Below are 25,434 nucleotides of genomic sequence, written 5' to 3' on the forward strand. Positions count from 1 at the left end.
TAACAATGGAACACTGTGCCCAGGTTTCTGTCCCCCTGCTCAGGAGTTATCCTGGAGAGAGCCCAGCTCAAGGCTACACAGAGGGTCCAGGGCCCAGAGCATGGGACATTGACACCTGAGGTTGCTTGGTCTGGGGAAGGGAAGGCTCAGGGGTGATCTCGTAGCATCCTATGACGACCTGCCAAATTCTCCACAATAGGAAAGTAAGACAGGACAAGGCTGTGGTGATCACATCCTTGGCTACACATCCGTGCTGACCTAGTCCAGTGCTGGCCACAAGTTTGTTTTGACTCTAGGTTGGACTGAAGGCCTCATGAGGCTTGTTTCAACCACATTTTTAAAAATTTTCCTAATACAATATCCTAATATAATATTTTTCTAATATATGCAGAAGAACGTTAAAGTGAGAACCCTCTATCAGAGTCAGATGCAGCTTCACCATTAAAGTAGTTACTTAAGTTGACTAGCTTGGCTTTTTTATTTGTGAATGGTTAAGTATGATTTATTCTGGCACATTAGCATTGCTCAATGAAGAAAATTGAGAATATTTTCCACACATATGTTAGGCCATTATTTTTAAAATTCTTATGTGAATTGTCAAGAATCCTGAAATAATAAAATTCTTTTTAGAAGCTAAGTTCAGTTGCACTGAATATTCCCCAGATCTCTTCCAAAGTATGGCAAAGAAAGATAATAACAGGAATTTTAATACCTCTAGTGTGAAGCCAAGTGAAACTAAGTGGTTTGAACCAATACATTCAAACATAAAGGATCCATTCCAAAAATGTGAACATTAACAGCTGAAGGAAGGCTTACAAGAATAGCGGCTACTGTTGACCACAAGGTTTCCATGTGACTAATTAATTTTAAAGAAAAATATTCAGGAACAATTAAATGCAAATACCAGAAATGCTCTTCTTACTCACTTACATGACATATACTCATCCTATTGGTCTTGCCTCCTTGCTCCTGAATTCTCATCTCTATCTCTGATTCGTTATGGAGAGCACCAAAAGTGCGTTTGCTGGCACTTACATGAAATTCAGAACTCCATTGACTACTTAGCTGTACTTTTCCTGCTTTGAATTTGGATTTTCTGAGACACACCTAGTTTTTTTTTTTTAAATCAGACACATTTCAAAGGAGTGCTTAATAATGACATAAAGTTATTTGGTTAAATTAGAGTAATTTTCATTGGAGATCAGAATAATAGGGGAGCCAATTTGGCTATGACTTTCCCATATTTCTTAGACCACAAGCTAGGGAAAAAGGTAACATTTTGTGAGGTGACAAATCATTCTGCTAATTAAAAGAAAATGACTGGGGAGTACTGAATATTTGGGTAAACCCCCCAAAAATAGCTTGCAAATTTTCCATAAATTTACATGTATTCTTAGCACAACATTTCTTATGAATTTGACGAATACACCTTGCATACTTAGAGCAGCACCACTTCACTCATAACTGTTTGCCTTCCAAATTTAAATTAATATGCAATAAAGGGAGCAGTGAGCTTTCCCAGCAGTGAAGAAGGGGATTTCAGGTTTCCTGAACTAGTGGTTCATTGTTATTTGCTATGAAAACTCTACCATGTCCTTTCCTGTCAGCCAGAATTTTTCTTAAGACTGTTGTCATTTACATCACAGAGATGAAAGTCAGTCAGTTCATTTTGGAAACAAACTGCTGATATGCATACAGCAAAGATGGAAGGTAGTGATTGGTTACCAAGGCACAGCCCTCGGCACAGGAGCCTTTAGCAAAGTAAAAATGAATTAATTATAATCTTGGAGAATTTCTCTTTTAGTATGGGGTTGAGTGAAAAGCTTTCAGGGTCAGCATAGTTTGCCTCTTCTTTCTCTGGGAAAGCTCCACACACTGCTCCTGCTTTTCATGCCATTTCCACTGCATAGATGACCTTGTTCTGTTCTTTCTGAGTGCACAGCCCTCACTGCTGTGTCACGGGTTAAATCAAAGGCAGTGCTCATGAGAGCATTAAGGTAAAAGATAAATTTTTACTCTGGTGCTTCAGTGTGTGTCTGAACACACACAGGGTAGCAATTGTCTAGCTCTGCCCTGACAAGTGGATATTTTAAATGTATTATTCAATCCATCTAACAAATTAAACCAGAAAACACCAGGAACAAAACCCTAAATTGCTAATCCAGTAGAGTTACTCACACAATGGCAAAGAGTTCTGGAGAAGTACCAAGGACAAACTAAAATGATGAGTCTGTAAACCCCAGAAGGAGAGGAGCTTGTGAATTATCCCAACTGGTAAATTTCCTGCAGTGCTGCCATTTCTGCCATGAAATTCTAGATGCAGGATCAAAAAAAAAACCTTAACTGATGGATCTTTGATGAAGTAAAGTCTTTCAGACTTCGATGATGAGGCAGCAAAATCCCAGTTTCATTGCTCAATAACGTGTAATCCAGCTCACGGAGCAAAACTAGGAAAGACGTCAATAGGACATGCCTGTCAGTCCTGTTAGCAGGAATGGAGATGGTTCAGGAGAGGAAAGATAGAACAGCAAAAAGAGTAGCAAAATAAATAATTTAGCTCAGTGGCAAAAAGTTTTTTTTATATCACATTTCCAATCTTTGAACTATTTTGGCAATAACTTCTTTGGCTTATGTGTTACTTGTCAGATAGGTAAGAACTTATCTCCACGGCAACACATTATATTAAATGTAGGAAGCAGAGTCTATCTATCTATCTATCTATCTATCTATCTATCTATCTCAGCATTTAAGCTTATTTAAGGTCATTAAATGGTAACCCATAGTAAGAGGGGAATAGAGACCTGTACTGAAGTATTCGTTCAAGGAAAATAAAATACACTAGTAGATACCAACTGAAAATGGAATATTACCTAAATTTAAGAGGTAGAAAACAGTATCCAAACAGATTTTTAAATAGGAACAGCATTCTAGGTAAGGGAAGATCTGCAGGTTTGATCAGTGCTCTAAAAGTAATGTGCAGTGTAGAGAAATGAAATGCTGAGAGGCTTTGTGTCTCTCAGGAGGTAGGATGGGAGGAACAGAACAGGGAGTTTTCTGAAACTGAATCCAGGCAGAGGGATGAAACATACAGTGAAAAATAATAATAAAGTTGTATCAGGGACTGAGATTAGCAGCTAAATACTTATGGTGGTGGGTGACTTTGACTCAGACTCAATTAACTATGACTGAAGGACATTTAGCACTTACAGAAATGGGCACATAAATCAGGTGAAACCTGGGAAAACTACATCAAGGCACTTCTAGAAAGAATAGCTCATATACAGTAAACTCAAAAGACCTCTGAAATAAATGGACTCTGGCTTTATGTTACCATACAAAGTAGTCTTCAGCTGGACAATTTCTGTACACTAATCAAATAATTTACAGCAGTGCTCTGCCCTCATGTCCATTGTCAAAGACACAGGACTGAGCTCCACACACGTCTCCTGGGAGCCATGAGGCCACTCCTGGCTTTTCACAGTAAAAACAGTACTCACAAATCTCAGAATCTTTTCTCATGTATACATCCCCTTTTATACTACAAAGGTGTATTACTGGAGTTTACCTCTGTGCTGTGTACATCAAAACACCAGTTCAAATGTTACTATGACAAGCTGCTTGCTAACAGTTGCATACCTGAGTTACAGACACTCTTCTGTTATTGTGAGTATTCCCCATTCAGGTCAGTGTTTGTGGCTTACACTTGATGAGACAAACCCCAGCTTCTTATGTTGCTGTCAACTCCCAGCAGGCAGGTGTGAGCTCTGTGTGCTACAGAGGTTGCTAAGTACTTTGACTTCCACGTTCATTCAGTTAGCGTTCGGGATAAGGTTAAAATGAGCTCTTAATCTGCCAAACTCTTGCACAACCATGATACCCAAGAAACATGAAAATTAATTAATAATTTTCTCTGTCCACTTGGTTCACTTTCACATGCTTCATTAATGAAATATCTCTAGGCTTCCTATCCACAGTGAGCATCAGGAGATAAATGAAAGTACTAAAATGAATGAACAGGGGCTTGTTCAAAGGAGTTCACTCTTGTTAAAAGTTAACTGAGCAGGAAAGCAAAGAGAATAAATGGAACAAAGGCCTGATAGAAAGTGAATCACACTTTGTCTGTTCTTGCACTGTACAAACTGCTGCTGGGATTCCAATCACAGGGAAAAACATATATTAGTCCTCTAGAGAGATTCCATTACATTGTCTGGTGTGAAACACAGAATGGAAATGTAAAGCACAACAGGAATGAACAGGTGAGGTACTTGAGTGATTTTTAGTCAGCTGAAAGCTGATGTGTCCCACTCTGGTATGAGGAAAACAATTTTGGAGACAGCAACCCTGAAACCTCAGTTATAGTACTGTTCCAGGAGTTGCTGAGTTCCCTCAAAGCTGTGCTGTGCTTGCCCCTGCTCTTGGCCAACAGCAGCAGCAGCAGCAGCAGCAGCAGCTCCGAGATGGGTCCTCCCAGGTGTGTTTTTTACCAGCTGGACTCTGATGCTGAAAGATACAGCTCAAACTGAGCCTGAGCAATTTCCTGTCACTCACACATACGCTTCAGTGTTTGTGCTTTGCGCATTCCTCTGGTACAGTGAGACGTGCTTATGAGCTGGGTTTCTCACCTCAGACTCTGCTGCCCAGGACTCACAGTGGCTATAAAAAGGTAGGCTGAAGTCAGAGTGAACCAATTATGCCAGAATAATTTTCCGGAATAAAGAGAACATTCAGTGCCGTAGTGATCACTCCAATTAATAATGGCTGCAACAGAAAATCTACTCATCAGATTAAATCAGTAATATCTTAAGACCCTTTTGGTCCTTAAACACAGCCAGCATTACATAATATGTCCCTCCATAGACACAATTCTATTCAGGAAAAATATGACCTCTCTTTCCTTTAAATCAAAATAATCATGCAATCACTTTGCCAAAGCTCAGTCTTATTAGACAGGAGCAACACCAAGAGTTACAGCCACTATATTTTCTCTGTCTATAACAGTTGCATGAAATTCATCTGTCTGAACAAAAAAAATTTGACACTGGGGTCTCAGAAATGTAAGTCATTATCATATACTACTGTCATTTTTTCAGTATCATTGTAATTTATTTAGGAATCTTTACATGACCATATTAATACTTACAGTAGTCTGCAGACTGGTGGAACAACATTGCTTTTCTCAGCTTCTCATAGGTGTTTCTCTATGGTATAAGCCATAACAGTCAGGAGACAGTGTATCCCTGAAAGATCTTTCCTAAAAGACAGCATTTTGATGGAGCAGGGAGGTGAGACAAGACACTTTTTTTTTTTTCCTCTTGTCTTCTTTCAGCTTCTAATTCGTTAAAGGAAAAATGCCAATACTCTTCAAAAGTTCCAAGATAATTTCTTCCTATTTTAAAACCAGCTGCATGACACTTAAAAGGAGTTCTCTAAAGCTGATAACCTGCAGGAAATGACAGCAGAGTACTAATGAGATGCGCTTTTTTTTTTTTTTTAAGGAGGTAGAAATCCCCATTGTTTGGGGATTTTTGCAACAGCTCAGTCCCATCTCATCAGACAGACTAATTCTTTCTGCTTACCACCCATCAAAGCAGAACAAAAGATACATTCCTGAACTGCAGTTCAGGTCCAGTTGGTCAGCAGAACAGGAAACAGAGAAAAGGTATTAGAATCTAATGTACTACTATAATAATGAGGTTCTAATAAAACAACAAATTATAAACACATCTAATTATAACCACTTTAAAACAGTGCTAGGTTGCATACATCAGTAATCACTAAAAATAAGGATGTGACCTTCTGGATGACCATGCCAGCCTATGACCTATGTGTTTTTTTAAGAGCCTCATGCTCTAAAAACTATGATGCATAAATGTGGGTGTCTTAGAGAATTCAAATCAGAACCCAGAAAGACTGGTGCCTAGAAAATATCCATTTTTGTGTTGCTGCTGTGTAACACATACTAACCTGCACAACAGGTGTTGTGCACAGTGTAATGGTGCAGCTGTTTTAGCATACACAGACCACTTATGTTTGGACGGAAAACAACATTACAGGGGTAAGTAATGGCATGGACATCTGTGAGGGTTCACTTAATGTATTTTCAGGGTGAGATACCAGAATAAATATCTTAGCTATGCAGCAACTTCTAGCTCTAAATATCCATAAGATGTTCTATGGCAGGGTGATTTGCAGAGCTGTAAAGAAAATTAAGAGATGCTACATATACATAGTACAGATTTTTTTTTAAATATGTAAATGGATAAATTCTCTTTTTTTTCCAAACTGATTTTACCTCAATATTTCCCAAGTAATATTTCTTCATTGACCCAGGACAAAATTTTGGAATATTTCTTTAGTCTGTAAATAAAGGCTGAAGTCTGTTCACCTTGCTTCTAAAAACCTTTATTTAAAACATCTAGAGTTTTTTCCATGAGAAATCATGTAAGCTTGTAATTCTCATTTTTTCAAAAAAACCCCGATCATACATCTTGGGATTTGTTTGTTTGGTTGTTTGGTTGGTTTTTTTAACATATATTTGCAATTTCAGAATTGACTGTGCCCCTAACTTTTCCCTGGAATACAGAGGGAAGAAGGACAAAAGTCCAAATATTTTCCATAGAAAGACAGATTAAGGTTTGGAAAGACCTTTAAGATCATCAAGTCCATGAATAAAAAGGACAGAAATCAGCCCTTAAAAACACTTTGTACTTTTAAAAAATATCCTGCTCTAGTGGAAGGTGTCCCTGCCCATGGCAAGGGGCTTGGAACTAGATGATCTTTAAGGTCCCTTCCAACCCAAACCGTTCTATGATTCTATGATAAAAATGCTCTTCAGGTAGTGATATTGCCATTATACAACATCATTAAACACCACCTTACAGCCATTAGAAAGACAGTTGTAGTACTCTTGAAAGTATTCAGCCACCTAAAAGAGGGTTGCCACTGTGATACATTAGCCATTGATTAATCTAACTCTTATTTTGAGGAACAGCACATGAACATTGCCACCACACTGACAGAGAGCAGTACGTATCAGAAGGACAGGTCAGTATTGCGTTTTTTCCCCCTACAAAAAAAGAGTAAATTGGTGAGTTTAATGGAAAATAGTGTGTTAATTTCTGCTAAGTACTTCCACTCGTGCCCTTAGAAAAAACGCTGCTTTAGGTCCCTATTCACAGAGCAAAGTCAAAAAGCTTCAACACAAAAAGCCACAGAAACGGGGCTCCCTGACACAGGAGAAGAAAAGCAGGCAGAACAGGGAAGTTGTTCTCACCAAACACTCACCTCTTCCACAACTCTGTAGCAGAAAAGCTTCTCTGCCCTTCAAGGCTCAACACAGCTGGCTCAGGCAAGGCCACAGGTGAAATCAGCATGGGAAGCTCACTCCTGAGCAGTTCTGCTTCTCCACAGTGGCCACCCTGCCAGACCAGTCCTTCTTGGGAGCAGAGGACTTGCTCCTTCATTTCTCCCAGTTTGATTACTGGGAGACATCCAAAGGTGGTGCCACTGCCCTGCCACCATTGGGCTGGGTGGCTCAGGTGTTCCTCACGACAGTGGGCAAAGAACATCACCTGTCACCTTGCATGGCCCTACCCAGTCCCGATCCAAAATGAGCATCAGGAGCATCCAGCCCATCACTGTGGCTTGGATGGTGCTTGGTGCTGCCTGCACTGCCAGTCGTGCACCATGGGCATGGAAAAAGGTTTTGTTAACAACCCTGCACAAAGCAGCACAACCTCTTTCTTTAACAAATGTGTTACACTTCCAGAAAAATTACTAGTTTTCTCCAGTCAAACTAAATTAATTTTCCTTTAAAGCTATTTTAGTTTGCTCAAGGCATCTTAAGCACCCCGTGTAAATGAATTAGGAATGACAGTTTCTCCAGTAAGGGGATAGGTGACCATGTTCCTTTCTTGTACAGTACATACTTTGTGAGAACAAAGAATAAAAGCCAGCATATTATCTGTATGCATGCTATTTAAATGGCTCTCTCCCCTTGCTTTGTGAGAGTTTAACATTCCCAGTGATGTGTGGAGAAAGAGTTTGAAACATAAAAATGGGGCTACAGATAACATAAAATTACTTCTCAGCAACAAATGCACATGTCTGCTGGTCTATAGATGTGCTAAGTAAAGCACAGTGGAATTTTGCAAACAAATTTACAGCATGTCAAAAGCTTCAGTGAGAAGGCAGATTGAGCAATGCTCTGTAATAATGGTACCCGTCCAAGGGTGCTCTGCCTGTGTTGCAGGACATCTACTGCTGCACAAGGACACAAATCTTAACACCTTAAATCAGACAGACAGTTATTTGTTCAAAAAAATTTTCCTGGCTACCATATTCCTGTAATTCTATGACCTTTTTTATGCCTGTGAGAGAGATCCAGTAATTAAACCAGACTTAAGAAGTCCTAACAGTGGAATGTTTTTTCCTAGGTAAAGGAGATTTCTGCTTACCTTAGAATATTAAATAAATACTTAGTCTTAATTCCAAATTTATTTAAGTTTGGACTGCATGGGATAAAGCATCCCCTGTGTCTCTTCTTCTGATACACAATAAAATGCATGATAGGCTCTCTCTCAGCATCTACAAGACAAGCTAATAACATGGCCAGATATCCTGGGCTGACGGGCATCCCCCAGGACCAGGGCATGCAAGAAGGAGCACACAAGGCAATGACAGGAGAATTGCTGCAGTGTGCTGTGAGGCTGAGATGTGAATCAAGTTATCAGGCAGGCTCTGGGGCTGGCAAAGCAGGCTGGGAAACAATTTTCAACTTTGTTCCTTTCAAACCAAGTGAAGGAGAACAGCTTCTGCTAAGAGGTGAACAAACTTTTGGAAAGTATTTATGTGCTTGGTTTGAGGTTTACCAGCCTCTGTTCTAATCAAGGCATTTGGGTTTCATGTGGCTGATGCTTTAGTTATGGAGTTACTCATTACAGAAAGCCGTTGCCTTGGTAGCTGAGTGACCCAGGGGGTTAATAAAGTGAATTTCCACCCCAGAGATCTGTGATTCACGCTTGGCTTAACAGACAGCAGTAAATGAGTTTGGTGGTCTCAAACTAGCCCACAGACTCACTGTAAAATCCCAGCATCATTTTAAAGGAATTTATCCTAGTTGGGATTTTCTATTCATAAGAGAGCTAAGACTGGAATAATAGGGTTATGTTTCAGGGCAGGATGAGAGGCCATTAAGTAATCCTAGTATATTATTAAGTAATGTAAGTTTAAATACATGTGCATAAAATGTCTGGAATTAAATAAAAAAAATAAATTAATTCCATTACGAGTTTAACTTTTGACCAAACAGTCGCAAGGAAAAAGGGAAAAAAAAGCCTTTCCCATGGAGTTGAAGACAGTGCTATTCCACTATGTGTGCAGGGAAAGCTACAGCTCTCCAGGAACAATAGTCCCACTCCTCGTACAAATGCAGTCTTTTAAAAGTGTTTGAAACAGTTGTTTTTAGATTTAGTCATACAAATATAATTAACTCCTTCATGCCAAGATGTGAGATGTTTTTTTAAATATTTCTGTCAATGACAGTCCTTAAATACTTCTCAAGAGGCTAAAGGTTTAAAACTCACTGTGAACAGTCATCATTATCCCACAGATACACCACCTTCTGGGTGCAATGTGTGCTTTAGTCTCGGGTTTATTAGCTCAACATTGTGCACCATGCCAGAAGCAAGGATTGTAGAAGAGCTTTCCCAGATAATTCTGAGACAATTCCAGAACAATGTCAATATCCTGACAGAAACCATGCTTTTGCCTCTTTTGGGGGAAGTACATCTCATACACTTCACATTTGGTTTTCTGCTCTCCAAAGGGGCAGAAAGAAGGTTGGACTATGCTTTGCCTCTGCCCATAGCTCTGGCAAGATCACAAGCTGATGTAAATCAGCATCATTCTGCTGTGGTCTTTACCTTTCAGAGGAGGATCTGAATCTTTACTTATTCCCTCAGCTAGTGAGAAGTGAAGTCCAGAGCCCTCCGAGGGCCATCACTGGGCAGGTTTATCAAAAAATCCAACAGACTGTAGTACATTTCCTCTTTATAAAGTATAAACAGCTCACATGTTTATGGATGACAGTGGTACTGGGAAGGAGGTGAGAGGGAGAGATGTGGGGAGTGACAAATAGACTGTAAATTAAAATTAACTGCATCAGAAACTTGAAGGAAAGATACAAGTTGGGTGCTGTGCGTAGAAAATATCTTATTGCAGTCAAGCCTGACCCCGTTCCTTGAAAAGCATTTCTCTGATTTGTTCAGGTCACAAGTGGGATGGAAATGAGCCTCCGTACTGCTTCTTCACACATCCGGATTTAATAGACTTTTTTCCACTGATAAAAGACCACTAATGAGTTCATTTTCAAGCTATTAAATTGGCTAGAATAGCTAGTTCTGCTGATGATTGCACAGAGACCTGACGGTCACAGGGGGTTTTGTCTTTGGCTGTTAACCATTTGGTGTCTTGCTGTTGCAATACAAATGTTCAACTAGAAAAGGAAGGGAAACCAAGCAAAAGAAACCTTGCCCTGTCCCTTGCTCCCCACCCATCTCTTTGTTCTACCCTTTCCATTTTGTGACTCTGTGTGTTTCTCAGATGCCTTTAAACACAAATACTTCCTTCCCAGAGAGCTGTCGTGCCAGCAACACCTTGTGATCCAAACAATTAGAAGCACATTCACAACAACATTTGACTTTGGTTTTGGATGAGAGCACAATTACTATTTTCCTTTGTTCACCAAAATGTTTTAATTCAGATTATGACAGGTCCTTCACCAGATATCACACACATTTTTTGACTGGTCTGGAGCCTGTGTCCTTACAAAATGCATATGTGGACTGCCCGAAGTTATACACTGCAGCCTGAAGTCCTAAGGGAACAACTTATTTCTTTAGCCATTATTGCAATTAAGGTAATGCTAAGTGATTTCTCTTTTGGTTTAGATACATATCACTTGCAGTATCATGCAGTCCATCAGACTTCTACAGACAATTACCTACACAGCTGCTTGGTGCTGTAACCTCTGCCCCCAGCGCTTGGGGGAGCAGGAATAGGTTTGCCTGACACTTGACAACACCATCTCTTTCTTCAGAGAAACTGTTAATGTAACTATGTGACATACATTAGAAATTTATTTGACCTCAGTGTTTAATATGTATATATCTCCAGTCCAGGAAGAGAAATAGCAGCCGAAGGGGGAAAGGCAGTGACATCATGTAACATTTTGGTACATGGGCCAGTAAGGAACAGATTCACAGACATCTTTGGAGAGAAACAGCAAAACATGAAAATGTAAGATATCCCACCACTGTCTTCACAAACTTTGCTCCCAAAGATGGGTGTATCAAGTGTTGATCATTTTGTCAGAGTTTAACCAGTAAGTCACAGTCTACACTTCCTAAAATTTTTGAAGCTACCTTTTTTTTTTTTTTTTAATTGCCTGGCTGCAGCCACACTGTTTCTATCCACAGCATCCCTTGAAAGGGGACTGCAATCAATCACCTCATCCAGAATGGAGCTGCCACACGAGTGATGTGTCAGTGTCACGGGCTGTTTGTTTGGCTGTACACAACCACGCTGCCTGCAGAGCAGTCACAGCCTGGAGCCTTTTCTACAAAACAGAGCAAGTATTTAAAATCAGCCTTTTGTCAGTTAAAATCTTCGCTCAGAGATTTAATTCATTCTGTTAAAAGCATCAGAAAGCAACTTCCCCTTTAAGGGAAATATTACTCACCTCTTCAAAGATTTCAATCTAGTATCTCCTGTTGGAGCAAAGTTGTGCAAGTTTAAATTTATCTACTGGCAAAAAAAACTTGTCTTGTAAATATTTGTAACTGCATCTCAGAAGAATGATTTTTGAAGCTTAATATCTAGTCAGCACCAAAATGATGGTGATCTTATTATGAACATGGCAACAAGAAGTCACAGAACTTTAAATGTAATTATGTTCATGACTCCATTTTGTATGTGTTAAATTTTTGTGCTGCCTAATTTCAAACATCAAGAATCTGCTGGTATTTCTGTTCAGTTAAATCCTATTCTCTATGTGATGATGCAAGTTACTTGTGGATAATTAGTTGAAACTAAAATGTAGATTAGAAGAAGCTAACACAGGAAGAATATATTTCATATCAAAGAAAGGGAAAAACACCTCTGAACTAAATGTATTGTATTTAAGAAGCTTCAGTAGACAAGAAAAAAATGTTGATTGGAAGAAAAGATGGCTACAAACTGGAGAGCTAAGAAGAAGAGAGTAAAAATCAAAACACACTACTTTTTCCTTATTTCTCAATGCACACCTAAAGACCCTACTTCTGAAGAACCTTTGTCAAGCACTGGAGCATCCATTTAATTCTCCACAAATGGTAATTTTCTAAGTTATGCAGGCTCACCTCACAAAAGCCACTTCTTCTGTGACCTACTTACTCAAAATGCAAAGCAGGGCCCCCTGCCCACCGCTCTCAGAGCTGACAGACTTGTGCTCGGAGCAAGCAGCCAGGACGGCTGGGTTTGGCTTTCCTGCCGTGTGAAAGCACTTGCAGGAGGGAGTCTGGATCACGCTGGAGCAGACAGCAATGTCTGTCATTCTGAGGTGAGTTCTGAGTACTACAATGTTTTATGATGAAACTCAGTCACGAGGCAAGCACCGTTCGACAGAGGTAAAACACGTAGCTGCTTCTCTAATGCTTATTAAAGAACAGGTTTGGCACAGCGAGGCTTTTTATCAGAGAACCTGTTAGAGAACAGTCTGAGCAATACTCAGGTAAGTTACACTGGAGGAGCTTTTAAAGCTGACTACTTAAAATCCATGGCAATTCTATATGGATATTTCCAAAGTGAATTAAACTAAATCCAGTGAAGACCTCTTTCACTTTGAATAAGGGAGTTACATCATATAGTTTAACAATGCAGTTTAAATTAACACTTTCAGGCAATTTGAATTCAAATCTTGTAGTGAATGCTGTATAGGCAAAACACAAATTCCAGCTCTAGCAGTGCACTGTAGCAAAGAAATCTGTAACAGGTGAGCAAGATTTCTGTCTCCATGACAATATTGCTTAGGTTTTCTGAATAAATCCTAAATGGTATTTAGTACTATTTTTAGCAACTCAATGCAATATTGCTTAGGTTTTCTGAATAAATCCTAAATGGTATTTAGTACTATTTTTAGCAACTCAATGCAAGAGATACTACTTAAAGTAATGGTTATGATTGGAGTCTTGCCTAACTGTACAGGTAAAGAAATATGGTCAAAGGTTGTAGACTTCAACCTCTGACCACCAAATGTAAAATTCAGGAAAGAAACTGGAAAAGGCCAATGAAAGCATTGACCAAGAAAGGTATTATTACCAAAGCAGTGTGGCTATTGCAACCAGCCTCAGCTATTCTGAGACAGACAAAATGCTCACCATCGAGAAGCCATCAATACACATTGCACTAACAGTCCTGTCTGGCAGCCTCAATTCCCAGCCGTTGTGTTACAGGTTAATAATTCATCTCCTCTCCCCAGTCAGATTGTACCTTGACTCTAAGCCAATTCATAACAAATGCTATTATAAAATCACAAAAACCTCAGGTTAATCTAATGTTTAAGAAGATAGATAACTGAGTGCTGATGCAAAATTTTCTCTTTTCCTCTGGACTTTTCAAGGATTCGTGGCTTTCACAGCTCTTTTCTTTTGACATACAGGTGTTGCTGGACAATAACTGAGCTGGATTATTCTTGATACACAACAGGGCATGATTATTTTTAAAAATGAAATACAAGGAAACCTTAGAAATTTCATTTGCATGTAATCAGCATCCGTTTCCCACAAATGCAATGCCCAGTCAACCGGAAGAAAAATGACTTTTAAAGGCAGGTGTTCTTTCTAATTATTGTTGACTCAAGCCAAGTTATTAATGCTTACATGCACCCAGGTTTACACTAATGTAACCTTGCTTGCCTGTCAGCAGATTCCTGATAGAGAAGTGTACCTTTTGGTACTCAAAAGGCACCCAAAACTGGAGATTTTAGTCCCCCAAACTGGAGTTTATAGCTCAAATCAGCTAGTCCTGCTCTTGTATGAATAGCAGGTTACACCTAACTGTACAAAGCTGACAGCCAAGGTAAGAACAGAGCCCAGCCTGCCCTGCTCTTGCAGCGTGGAGGGAGCATGCCATAGGAACAGAACACCAATGGTTAAATGTGCACAGAGAACTCTGAAGTATTCAAGTTGTTTATTTCTCCAGGCTTACAAATTTGATTACCATGGAGCACAAAGCTATTAAAAATATGACCTTTCATACTGTACAACTTGGCAAAAAGCCAAATAATAACTTTGTTTGATTTGGGTAGTATGATAGAGTGCCTATTCAGCTGGAAATAAAATTACTTTTCTTTACAGGAAATTATACCTGGAAGACTAAATGTCCATCATGAACACAACACACATATGGAGTCATTGATTCAGACTCATGGCAGCCACTCTCAGAGAAGTAAAGGGACAATGTCTTTAGGTGTAGCAGAATAAGACAGATTTCTAATGCTCGTCTGGCATTTGCTCCGTGATGTGGACAAGTGAAATAAGTGCTGATAAGAAGTGATAAGAGAGAAGAAAAATCCAGGTTGTGTAATTAGTATGGCACATATAGTTTGCAATTCCTTGCCTTGAACAATTAGGTCTATTTTTATGCTTTTTGATATGCAAACAAAGGGAAAATATTAATCCTATGCTGATGTTAGACAGATAGACATTTGATCTGAAAAATCCTCTCATCAGTCCTTCCACTAATACCAATGAGAAAACTAATACATTTCAGTCCAGTAAGGAGTAAAATCAAGAAGATTGCATAGAAGAAAAAAATGTTTGGATAGCTCTCTTGTTTTCAGGTGTGCTACACTGAAATCCGTGAAGAAAAAATCCCAATAAGAAAGAAAATGGTAGGTGATAGGAAAGAAAATTATCATTTCAGCTTCCAGGTACCTCTGGCATTAAAGATGTCTTCTACTTTAATTAGACTGGAATGACACATGACAAACACCACCCTTGAAAAAAAACCCCTGCATAATTAAATTTTCCCATTACTCAGAACACTTTGATTAGTTGTTTGGCTGACTTCTATTGGTTTTTTTTGATTATTTATTTATTAATTTATTTATGGGGGCACAGGGGATTTTCAAAATACTATTTCTGTGACAACAATATTCCAGTAGACTGAAATTTCAGTCTTCCCCACTGGTTGATTTTTATTCTGCTTGTTTATTGTCATATGGTACTTTCCCCACAAATTATTTCCTTTGTTTCACATTTGCAAAAAAGAACATTCTAATCAGAAAGATGTTATTAAAAGAAACTCACTGGACTATGCAGAACTACTGAAAAATCATGAATACAAGATGATTAAGAAAATGGAATAAGGACTTTCTACTTCTGCGGAAAGTTATGTAGAGTCTGTAATTACCACCCGTGCTCTGAAGTTTTATGTCTTGTCTGAAAATTGAATTTCCAGTGAGTTGCATTTTTCAATTTAGCTGTGAAAATCAGGCACAAGGGAATCACACTGCACTTAAAGCAAGGCATTAGGAGAGCAATGGCTATCTATCACTCTCCAAAGCACTATACAGGAACGGCTTGAAAGAGAGATGACAATGAAAAAAAAAAAAACCCAAGCATTCTTTAGAAATAAATATTGTAAATCTTATTTCTTGCTTTGTTTTCTTGACTTTTCTTATGAAATTGCTTTAGGATGTACGAGTTACCTCAGAAAGTTAGACAAAAGTTGCATATCATATAATATCCTACTGAAAACAACTGTTCATATCATACTCTTCAGTTCTGAGGAAATTCAAACTAAGGAATTCTGGCCACATGGGAATTTTCCTTTCTATTCCCTCAGTTTTATACTGTTTTTTTCCTAAACCCCTGAAATTTACATCCTTTTCAGTTTAAGAACACTCACTTCAAGTGCTCCAAAATTAATAAATTAATAAATAAACCCCTCAACACTTCAGTGCAGGTTTTCACTTTTTGCTGCAGTATCAGATCAGGTATGGAATCCAATTAAGCCTTCACTTTAGGCAACTTTTCATGTTCATATGCTCCACAGGCTTACTGTGAACTCTAAAAAAGAAGTAGAGACAGCAGTAAGAAGGGTTCTGGCTCTGTAGCTACGTCTTCATCACCAAAGGAGTTTTCAGAGCCCAGCTACAAAGTCAGTCTCAAAAAACTCTTCAATCTATGTCAACAATCATTATTCTTTTTTTTTTTTTTTGACCTACTATCTTTTTTGCATTCACTTTTGAAGTTAAAGCAGACTTTTGTACACAGGAGATATGGGTTGTCTAGGAACAGATACCTAGCATGCTCCAGTTTAAAAGTCACTATTTCCCCCTGTTACCTTTCTTGGGGAGAAAGACTGTGAGTTGTGTTTGAATTGAGTTTGGAGAGATACAGTTCTAAATACTGAGATCCTCTTTACTCATCTGTAAGAGTTTCTTGAAACTGTGCTGCAACATGACAAACTCCTGTGCCCTTTCACTTGCTCTGAACTCACTTCAGGGTTAAGAGACTGGTCACTTGTCAAGTGCCAAACAGCCATTAGTGTGCACTGATCAAGTGGAGCATAATAGCAGAAAAAAACAGAGAAGGAAAAGAATGGATTTTATACAAATTATAAATATACTGATATGCATACAGCCCTGATCATTGGTTAACCTAAGCAAAACTGGACAAAGAAATGTTGTTTTTAGGTTGTGTAAAGTATCCCATATCTTACACTGGCACTTACTTGCCACTTAGGGACTGCATATATATTGCACGTTGTCTTGTCTGCTGGAAAGATTAGAGGGATGAACTGCTCCTGCTCCTCTATGATACTGCCTTCCTCAGAGAATAGCAGCCACCAACTGCATAATGGAGTGATAGCAAACATATTAAGAAATGCAAGTCTCAAAGCACTCCTTCTGCTTTCTTCTGCTTATGGTGAAGAGTTACTCTTAATATATACATTGTGAAAGATCGAGAGGGGACCTCATCAGTGCTTTGTAATAGCTGAGTATAAATCCAAAGCTCTATGGGTAGTATCCACGATTAATTGCATTCAGTCGACATTAGACTCTGTCATTATCAGCTACTTGCTGCTCAGCACTTGCTATGCTGTTAATTATTGTTGTGTGGCTCTAAGGGATGTTTTTGAAACATTTCAAATTTTGCTACTGTATTACCACAGGAAAAAAAATCAGTAAGTAGCTTTTTAGCAGAGGAGAGACAGACAGACACTTTTATTAATGTTTTGAATACTTTTGCTTTATTTGAGACTGGATAAGCTATCATTGATCATAAGTGTGCTTCCAAGACAGCATTGGCATGCGGTGTCCTATCTAGATTTCACTAAAAGGAAAAATATATTTTTTAATACTTTTAAATCTGCTTCTCCTGAAATTTCCAAAACAAGATTTTTCTTTAATTCTGATCTGCGCAAAACATTGAAATATGCTCTCTTCTGATTCAGAATTGAAGAAATTCCTGACATGCCAACATTTCTAGAGTTAGGACCTTTATTTAAACCAAGTGGAACAGATCCAATAGCTGAAAGAAATAGACTCCACACTGAGATTGCTGAAATACATACCTTGGGTGTAGGAGAGCTGCAAGAACCAATGCTGGAATACGAAGGATGCACAAAATCTGACTTTCTGGTGCTTGCTTATTCTGGTATGCTATCAGTAGGTCCTTCTGACCACAAACTGCATCCTGGACCAGGAAATCTGTCTTGATCAAATTTACAGCCCCACTGGCCTCTCTCCAGAAAAAGACCTTAGAGACTTTTAGTCAGTTTGGATTTGTCAGGTGTATGGGAAGGCACTGAGTACCATTAATTACCAAATTAATGTCCAAACTGGTGAAACTTGTGGTTCATTTTTACTCCTTGGATTCGGAACTATAAAACTCCAGTCAGCTCCATATGGGAAGAGCTGCAACTAGACCTGAAGTGCAAACATTTAAAAATAAATAAAGTGCATCAATGATCCACTTAATGAAAACATCAAGAGACCTTGTAAATCAACTGCTATCAGCTAATGCTATTATCTAAATGAGATGTAGTGCCTGAAAGCATCTGCATATGCATCCCTATGCCTGTACAATGAAATTACACATACAAGGGATGTGCACCTACATGCAGAGGAGCCTAAAGCAATCCAGAGGCACCAGTTTTACAAGCCCACATTTGTGGAACAGAGATCTGGATTAGGCATGTCTGAGCCATCAGTGAGATAGAGAAATTGCATGTCGATTACCATCCTGTTGAGAAATGGGAGAATGAGCTAAGAAGAGACCGAAGGCAGAGTGTGCCAGAGGCCAAATGATTAATATATTTTCTCAGTATTAGCATCAACAATGTGCTGCCTCAGAGGAAGTCACGGTTAAAGAGTATCCACTAACTTGATGCAAAGCTCAATAGAATATTAGAATAAATAGGATGAAAAATTGCCTTCATATCATGCAGGAAGGCTTCCTGATCTAACATGTCTCATATTGCTTTGCTGGGCTAATTTCAGCTTTACTTTATGATATTCATGAAAAATCAATTATGTGACAGAAAGAGCGAGAGACCTAAGAGGCATCCACCTCTGTGCCCAGCATCATCACTGGCTGGAAATTGATGCCAGACAAGTTCTAATTAGGAATAAAGCACAAATTTGCAACAGTGAGGCTGGCTAACCACTGGAAAAAATTATTAAAGGAGGTGGTGGGGTTTCTCTCTTTGTATCACTTCCAAGCAACTGGAGAGGCCTTGCTGGAAAGCATGTATTGGCTGAGCACACATTACAGAGCTCAACAGAGTCAATGGGATTTAACAGTTCATAACAGACTGGTCAGACTGGACAAAACAATTCTCGCCCTGGAATTAATTTTCATGCATCTGCTAGCACAAGGAAGCTACCAACTCTGTCAGGAAGAAGATAAAGAAGACAAAGGTCCCTTCCTAATTTTGAGACTGCAACTGTGTAACAGTGTTTGGCAGATTTACCCCGAAACAAATATGAGAGATATGTAAAAAGTTAGGAAAAGGAGCACATATTTGCATTACATCTAAAGCATAAATTCCTGTTACCAATCTATCAGATGTATTGGAAAATGCAGCAGCCTAAAAGGAGATTGAAGCTGGGGATCCTGTTATTATTTTAGCTATTTTAGCCCCTATAAGCTTGATAAAATATTAATAAATAAAAAGTAGACATTTACTCTCCTAGGAAATAATGAAGAGTTAGTGAAGAAACTAAGTACTGTGAGGTATTAGTGATTGACCTTCAACCACATCCCGAATTGCAGCAAAAGCAGCATGGCCAGCAGATCAAAGGAGATTATCCTGTCCTCCTGCTCTGCTCTGGTGACATCCCACCGGGAGCAGAGCATCCAGTTCTGGGGTGCCCAGCACAGGAAGGACATTGACCTGCTGGAGTGAGTCTGGAGGAGGCCACCAAGATGATCAGACAGATGTAGCAGCTTTCCTATGAGCAAAGGTGGAGAGAATTCAGATTGTTCAGCCTGGAGGAGAGAAGGCTTTGGGGTGACCTAATTGTAGCCTTCCAGTGCCTGAAGGGAGTCTATGAGAAAGCTGGAGAGGGACTTTTATAAGAGCATGTAGTGACAGGGCAAGGGGGAATAGTTTCAGACAGAAAGTAGGTTTAGATTAGATATTAGGAAAAAACTCTTTACTGAGAGGGTAACAGGTTGCCCAGAAAAGTTGTGGATGCTCCCTCCCCCGAAGTGTTCCAGGCCAAGTTGGATGGAGGGGGCTCTGGGCAACCTGGTCCAGTGAAAAGTGCCCCTGTCCATAGCTGGGGGGTTGGAACGAGATGATCTTTAAAGTCCCTCCTAACCCACGTAATTTTATGATTCTGTGCTTCTATGATGCAACACAGGAGAGCTTAAAGCAAAGTCTGTCTTGTGAGAGAAACTATGTTTTGCAACTAAACCAATTCCCTAGGGTTTGAGTATGTTTCTTTCACAGAGATGAACAGTTTTAAGCAAGACACCAATCATTACATATCTCTACCCATAAACAAGACAGCTCTCATGTTTTCAAAGCCTGCTATACTGGCTTTCAAGCAAATAGCTCTCATTTCTCTTCCTCCATTTAGATCTGAGAGATTAATTAAGCTCATCAACAGTTGATTAATGCAGGTAGGAAGCCTGTGGCTTCCTCCAATTACATTTCAATGATGTGGTACTCCTAGATATATTTATTTGGCTTTTAAGAAATATATCTGTAAGAATGATCTAGGCAATTGTTGTGTCAGATTAAAATACATTATAAAATCATTAGTGAACAACACCAGCAGCACATTCTGCATAGCCATCTGGAAAAGATGCTACAGAGCAGACCAACATTTCTTCTGGTATGAGAAGGGGCCCTGGTTCAAATGTACTTGCACTTCACTAATAGCTGCTCAGTTATTTTATTACTGTGGAAGCAAGGAGTTGCTAAGCTATGGAAAAGGGATGTGGCAGCAGAAAAATATTTATTACAAAGCACACCCTATGACCTACTCCTCACCTGGGGTAAAAATGTAGACTTATGCCATACTAGTGCACTAGAGGAAACTATTGCTCTCAACTTTGCATCTCTGACAGTTTCACCTCCTGGTGAATAAACACACTGGTCTCAATGGGTAAAATCCCAGCATAGGAAGAATGCTAAAGAATATGAGTAGATAAACCAGGTTTTGTTTTCGTTTTTAGTCTGTTTGGTTTTGTTTGTGGAGGGGTGGAGGAAATGGTTTCAAACATTTAAAATGCACTTTAGAATTCTACTAAGACAAGACAGAGACCTCTCAAAATAAGAACATCTTGATCATAAAAAAATGATCCCTTTCTTTATGAGGCACACATGGAAATAAAAAAAAAACAAAACAGGAATCCTCCTCATCTTTTGAAACAGGCATTCCCTTTAATTTCCTTTGCTAATTACAAATCCCATTGCAAAAACTCCACCAAAGTGGGAATTGGGATTGGAAGATTCTGATTTGGGGGGGTGCTTTAGAATGGTGGAGCTGAGCTTGGAGGATGAGAACAAATGTATTTAATCACATTTCCCACCAGTTTTTTGAGCTACCTACATGTATGGATGAACATGGAGTTTCCTGAATATGAGAGCACAATTCCCACAGGTTTGTGTACTGCCTGGACTTTACTTCCAGCGCCTTAGTGTGCCCAAGGAAACACGACTGGAGCAAGCCAGGCTCAGGCAGTAATGGGATGGCACCTGTTTGCTCAGAGAACTCCTCAGTGTGGCGTTCCCTCAGCCACAGCTGTGGTTGCTCCAGCCTGGGACAGGACAAAGAGCAGGAAGGTCACACAGAAGATCAGCTCCTCTCTGTATTAAATCTTTGACTCTGTAATATACTTTAGTTATATCTCTATTGAGTCACCCATAAATACATTTCCTAATGCACTGAAAGCTATGCACATGTTTAAAACTACATAAAAGAAACAGGATAATTATATGACAAAATATTATATGAACATGCCTTGCTGTATAATTCTGACCTTCCCTAATGTCTTATTTTCCTTTTTATTTGTTGCATGATTCCAGACTTCTAAACTCTTGCATCTTCTAGCTGGATTTTTTAAGGAACAATTACACATATATACACAGTTACAGCCATGTTCAACTACCATGTTTAATTGCTGCTCACAGTTATATATAATATAGTAGAAACACACATAAACTGTACATCCAGGATATCTCCTTAATTCATTTATATTCAATTCTGTACCTGGGATTAATTCTGTGCTTATTTTATCAATTTCAATGGGATTATTCTTTTTGCATCAAAGACTTAGGTGTTACCACTGCTTTTGCCAGTTTAATTTTTCTAATTGATATGGTTTTGCTGAACCCATTTAATTGAATTTGTTTCATTAACAGTGGAACTGACACTGATATATGGAAAGAATATGGTTTAAATAAATGAGCAAATATTCACCACTTTTATTCAACTTGATATGGCTTTTCACTGAAATCAGTATTCACTTCTCAAAACAAATGCATTTTAATTCTTTCCCATTTATTTCCCCTTCTATTTACTACTTCTTTGTCACAGTTGGATGCATTTAAGTAAACCAATTGGTATTTATAGGAGCCAATTTTCATTTAAATCCTTGAAAGATAATTTAAATGTTTCTTTAGCACCCACTGCTCATTAACTGAAACAAACACATTTCTGAAATGCAGTAGACTTGTTATTGATACTACTACAGGATCTTATTTTAATGGTATTCTTGTTTTCCTCTTCCTCCCAGTAATTTGGGCAGATCAATTTTGTAAACAGGACAGATTGGCTTAAGGTTTATATGCAAACTTAAAGCTCCACATACACTCCCTCACGTTTTCACCAAGCTGGTTCTTCCCCATCTCTGACTCTTGTGGACTCCATTCGTCCAGGAATCTCCAGTACAGCATCCAGAGCTCAGGGACCACTAAAATGATCCTCAGTGATGATGTGGATGTAGACAGCAACTGTGTGAAGTTTCCTTGACACATCCAGCAACACTTGGTTTTTGATTTATAGTATCAACAGGACAGCAACTTCAGGAGTTGAGGATTCCAGTCAGGGGTGGAGCCACTTTCCTAGGAGGTAACAGACCAGCACAGGATACATCCTGTGCTCCTACAGAAGGACTAAAATGCAACGCTTAGGTAAGACGTGCTTGCTTTTAAAACCCAAAGAATCACAAAGCTGTCTTGAAAGTCTGGATTGAAGACAACAGTCCCTTGCAGCACGCAGCGCTGCCCTGATGTGAATGGTGCAGTTTGGGCGCAGTACGTTTGAGTGCCAAGCTGTCTGTTAGGACAGCTCAGCTGTCCCAGTGAGGTGATCCCATATTGCAGCCTAAATATTTGGGCTTTCTATGAAAGCAATTTCTCGTAAGTTACTGGCAACTGTACTTCAAAACTGGCTGTAGTGGAGTTCCCTGTGTATGATTTCCAAGCGATGCACAGGTTTTTATGCAGAGTTTGGTGTATAGTCAGGGCAGGACACACACTGTCCTGATATCCCAGTTTATTTTCCAAGCATTCTAAGTGCATTCTTTTTGTTCTGGTTTTACATGGCCATCTCTTACTGCTTTTTAACATTGCTTTATTAGCAAAAGTTGCATACCAGTGCCATGCACACAAAGGTGGCTACTGTTCTGTGATGTTTCTATTGAAATTTGTTTTATAATCTCTTTGCACAGCAGGAATATACAAATTATTGGAATCTGCTGTCAAATATTTTAAACTGGTTATCAAGGATTCCAGAATTCACCTCACACCTCATGGATCAGTTATAAGATTTTTCTGCTTGCAGCACTAGGCACTTAATAACATTTTTGGTACATATTAAGAATACGTCCCCTCCTTCTTCTACTTAGTAATTTGGAAGTCAGCCCCATCTCTTCTAGGATTTCATATGAAGAGACAATCTTCCTTGAAGTGTATGTACAGCTGCTATTAATAGTAGACTTTAGCATGATAAAGAAAGAACTCATCCAGTAGAGCTTTGCTAACGTTCAAGGTGATTGGAAATTGAAGTCCAAATCCATAGAGATGCCTTGTTCCTCCGACTTTCACAATGACAGAAAAGTTCCCTGACTTCCTGACACTTATTTACTCTCTGAAGCCACCAAGAAAACAGCCAAAGTTATACACTGATTTTGCTGCATCACCTGGATGGTGATTTCTGTATGGATTCCACCTGTATAAAGGTCTGTGTGCCCTCATTCAGGTGGAAGAGAAAACCAAGAGAACAGTAACAGGATCTGTTACTGATCCCTTCCTGTCAGAGACTGAAATATTATATTTTATGCCTTAAACATTTTCTTAAAGGACTTTTAAAACTGTATTACAAAAGCTGCAGAGAAGACTACCACACCCTGACTGAGGCCTTACACTGCTCGATGATGAAGGTAAGATAAAGTAACAACTCAGGGCTGGGGACATTCACAAAGCACAAGCTTACCACCTCCAAAATTAGAACCACAGCCCCAGAGCTATCAGCTGCCAGGCTCGAACAGACCCTCCACCAATGGGTGGGGGGAGGAGAGGCTCTGGGTATCTTGGAAAAGCCTCTGGTCAGAGGCTCAGTGACCGCCCATCCTCCACTGTGCAGAGGAGCCCAGCCGAGGGGTGCTCACTGGGGGGAAGGAACCTTATCCACAGCAGAAGGGGTGACATGGCCCATCAAAGGGGTCCCCAGACCCTGCACCAGAGATGATGCAACAGACCCTCAGTGCTGCAAGGGACAGTGTCAAGCCAGCCCTGCAAGGGAGATATGGGTGTTCCCACCTGGCCCAAAGTGTATATTAATCCATGGAATTCTGTACTCTTTGGCATGTGGTGTGGTGGCACAGCATGGCAGTGTGGCCACAGTGGCGACGGGGGACCCTCACCCCCAGCAGAGCAGATGGAGGGGTGCAAGGAGACGTCGCTGGGACCCTCGGATGGGTGATTGCTTCCACCTAACCCCTGTCACCTCTCCCTGCTCCCCCACCCCCACACACACTTCTTTTTTCCATTTCTTTCTCTCTTTCTTTTCTCTTTCCTTCTCTTTGCCTCTTTTACTATTAAATAAAATACATCCATTTTTTGGCATCAACATCTAACCTCGTTTGGTTTTAATCTCATTTCTGGGAATATTTTGAACCTTCTAAATTCTTTCCGGTTTATGCTCAGAGACTTAGCTTGCTTTGCTTTTCTGAGTTTAAACCAGATCTTAACACTTCCGTAATTTTCACATTGTTTTGTTTCAGTTTCTTCTGCCCTTTTGACTTAATCAGAAATCCAGAGACTGGCAGAGAGTGGCAAAGTCTTTATTTCCCCCTAGTTCTGCCCAAGATCTTGTCATCTTTTCTAACCTCCTTGCCAGCTAGTTCATCCCTGGGCATTGGTGACTTTCTGACTCTCTCGGGTATTGGATGGACTTTGTTGGGGTGATGTTAGGATTGTACATGTTCCTTGCAAAATATTCAGTTAATCTATGCCACAGTCTTTCTCAATTTTTTTCCTACTGATGAAAAATTCCTGTATTTCCTGACACCAAGCCATCAAGAACCACTTTCTAGGTGTACTTGGCCACTGTTGACCCAAAGGAGCAAGGGAGACCACAGCAGAGCACACAACATTATTCAAGAGAAATAGCTCCATGCAGACAGAATTAGCATTGTGCCTATCACAACTGAGAAGCAGGGAAGGGCCAACAGATTAAACTCGCAGGGAAGGCTCAGTTTATAAAAAAAGCACAGGATCATAAAGCATTCCCCTGTGTCCTTCCACAAAGAAATTATTTCAGATACCAAATTCCCTTGCAGCTTGTAAAGGCTTTACAAGTAGTCCAACCCCCCTGCAGACAAGCTGTGAGTGATGTGCCCATATATCAGGTACAAGGTCAGCGGATGA

The 25,434-nt window shown here is 39.6% G+C and overlaps 1 protein-coding gene and 1 long non-coding RNA gene across 2 annotated transcripts in view; one reads left to right on the top strand and one right to left on the bottom strand.

Moving 5' to 3' along the window:
* Nucleotides 1–25,434, bottom strand: part of ADARB2 (adenosine deaminase RNA specific B2 (inactive)) — a 304,888-nt gene that overhangs the window by 222,601 nt on the left and 56,853 nt on the right. The window lies entirely within an intron of this gene.
* On the top strand, nt 12,497–15,650 carry LOC138105604 (uncharacterized). Its single transcript, XR_011148556.1, has 3 exons — nt 12,497–12,598; nt 13,697–13,864; nt 14,394–15,650. It is a non-coding gene; the product is annotated as an uncharacterized lncRNA (long non-coding RNA).

The sequence above is a fragment of the Aphelocoma coerulescens genome, chromosome 2 (assembly GCF_041296385.1).
Source record: "Aphelocoma coerulescens isolate FSJ_1873_10779 chromosome 2, UR_Acoe_1.0, whole genome shotgun sequence".
NCBI lineage: Eukaryota > Metazoa > Chordata > Aves > Passeriformes > Corvidae > Aphelocoma > Aphelocoma coerulescens.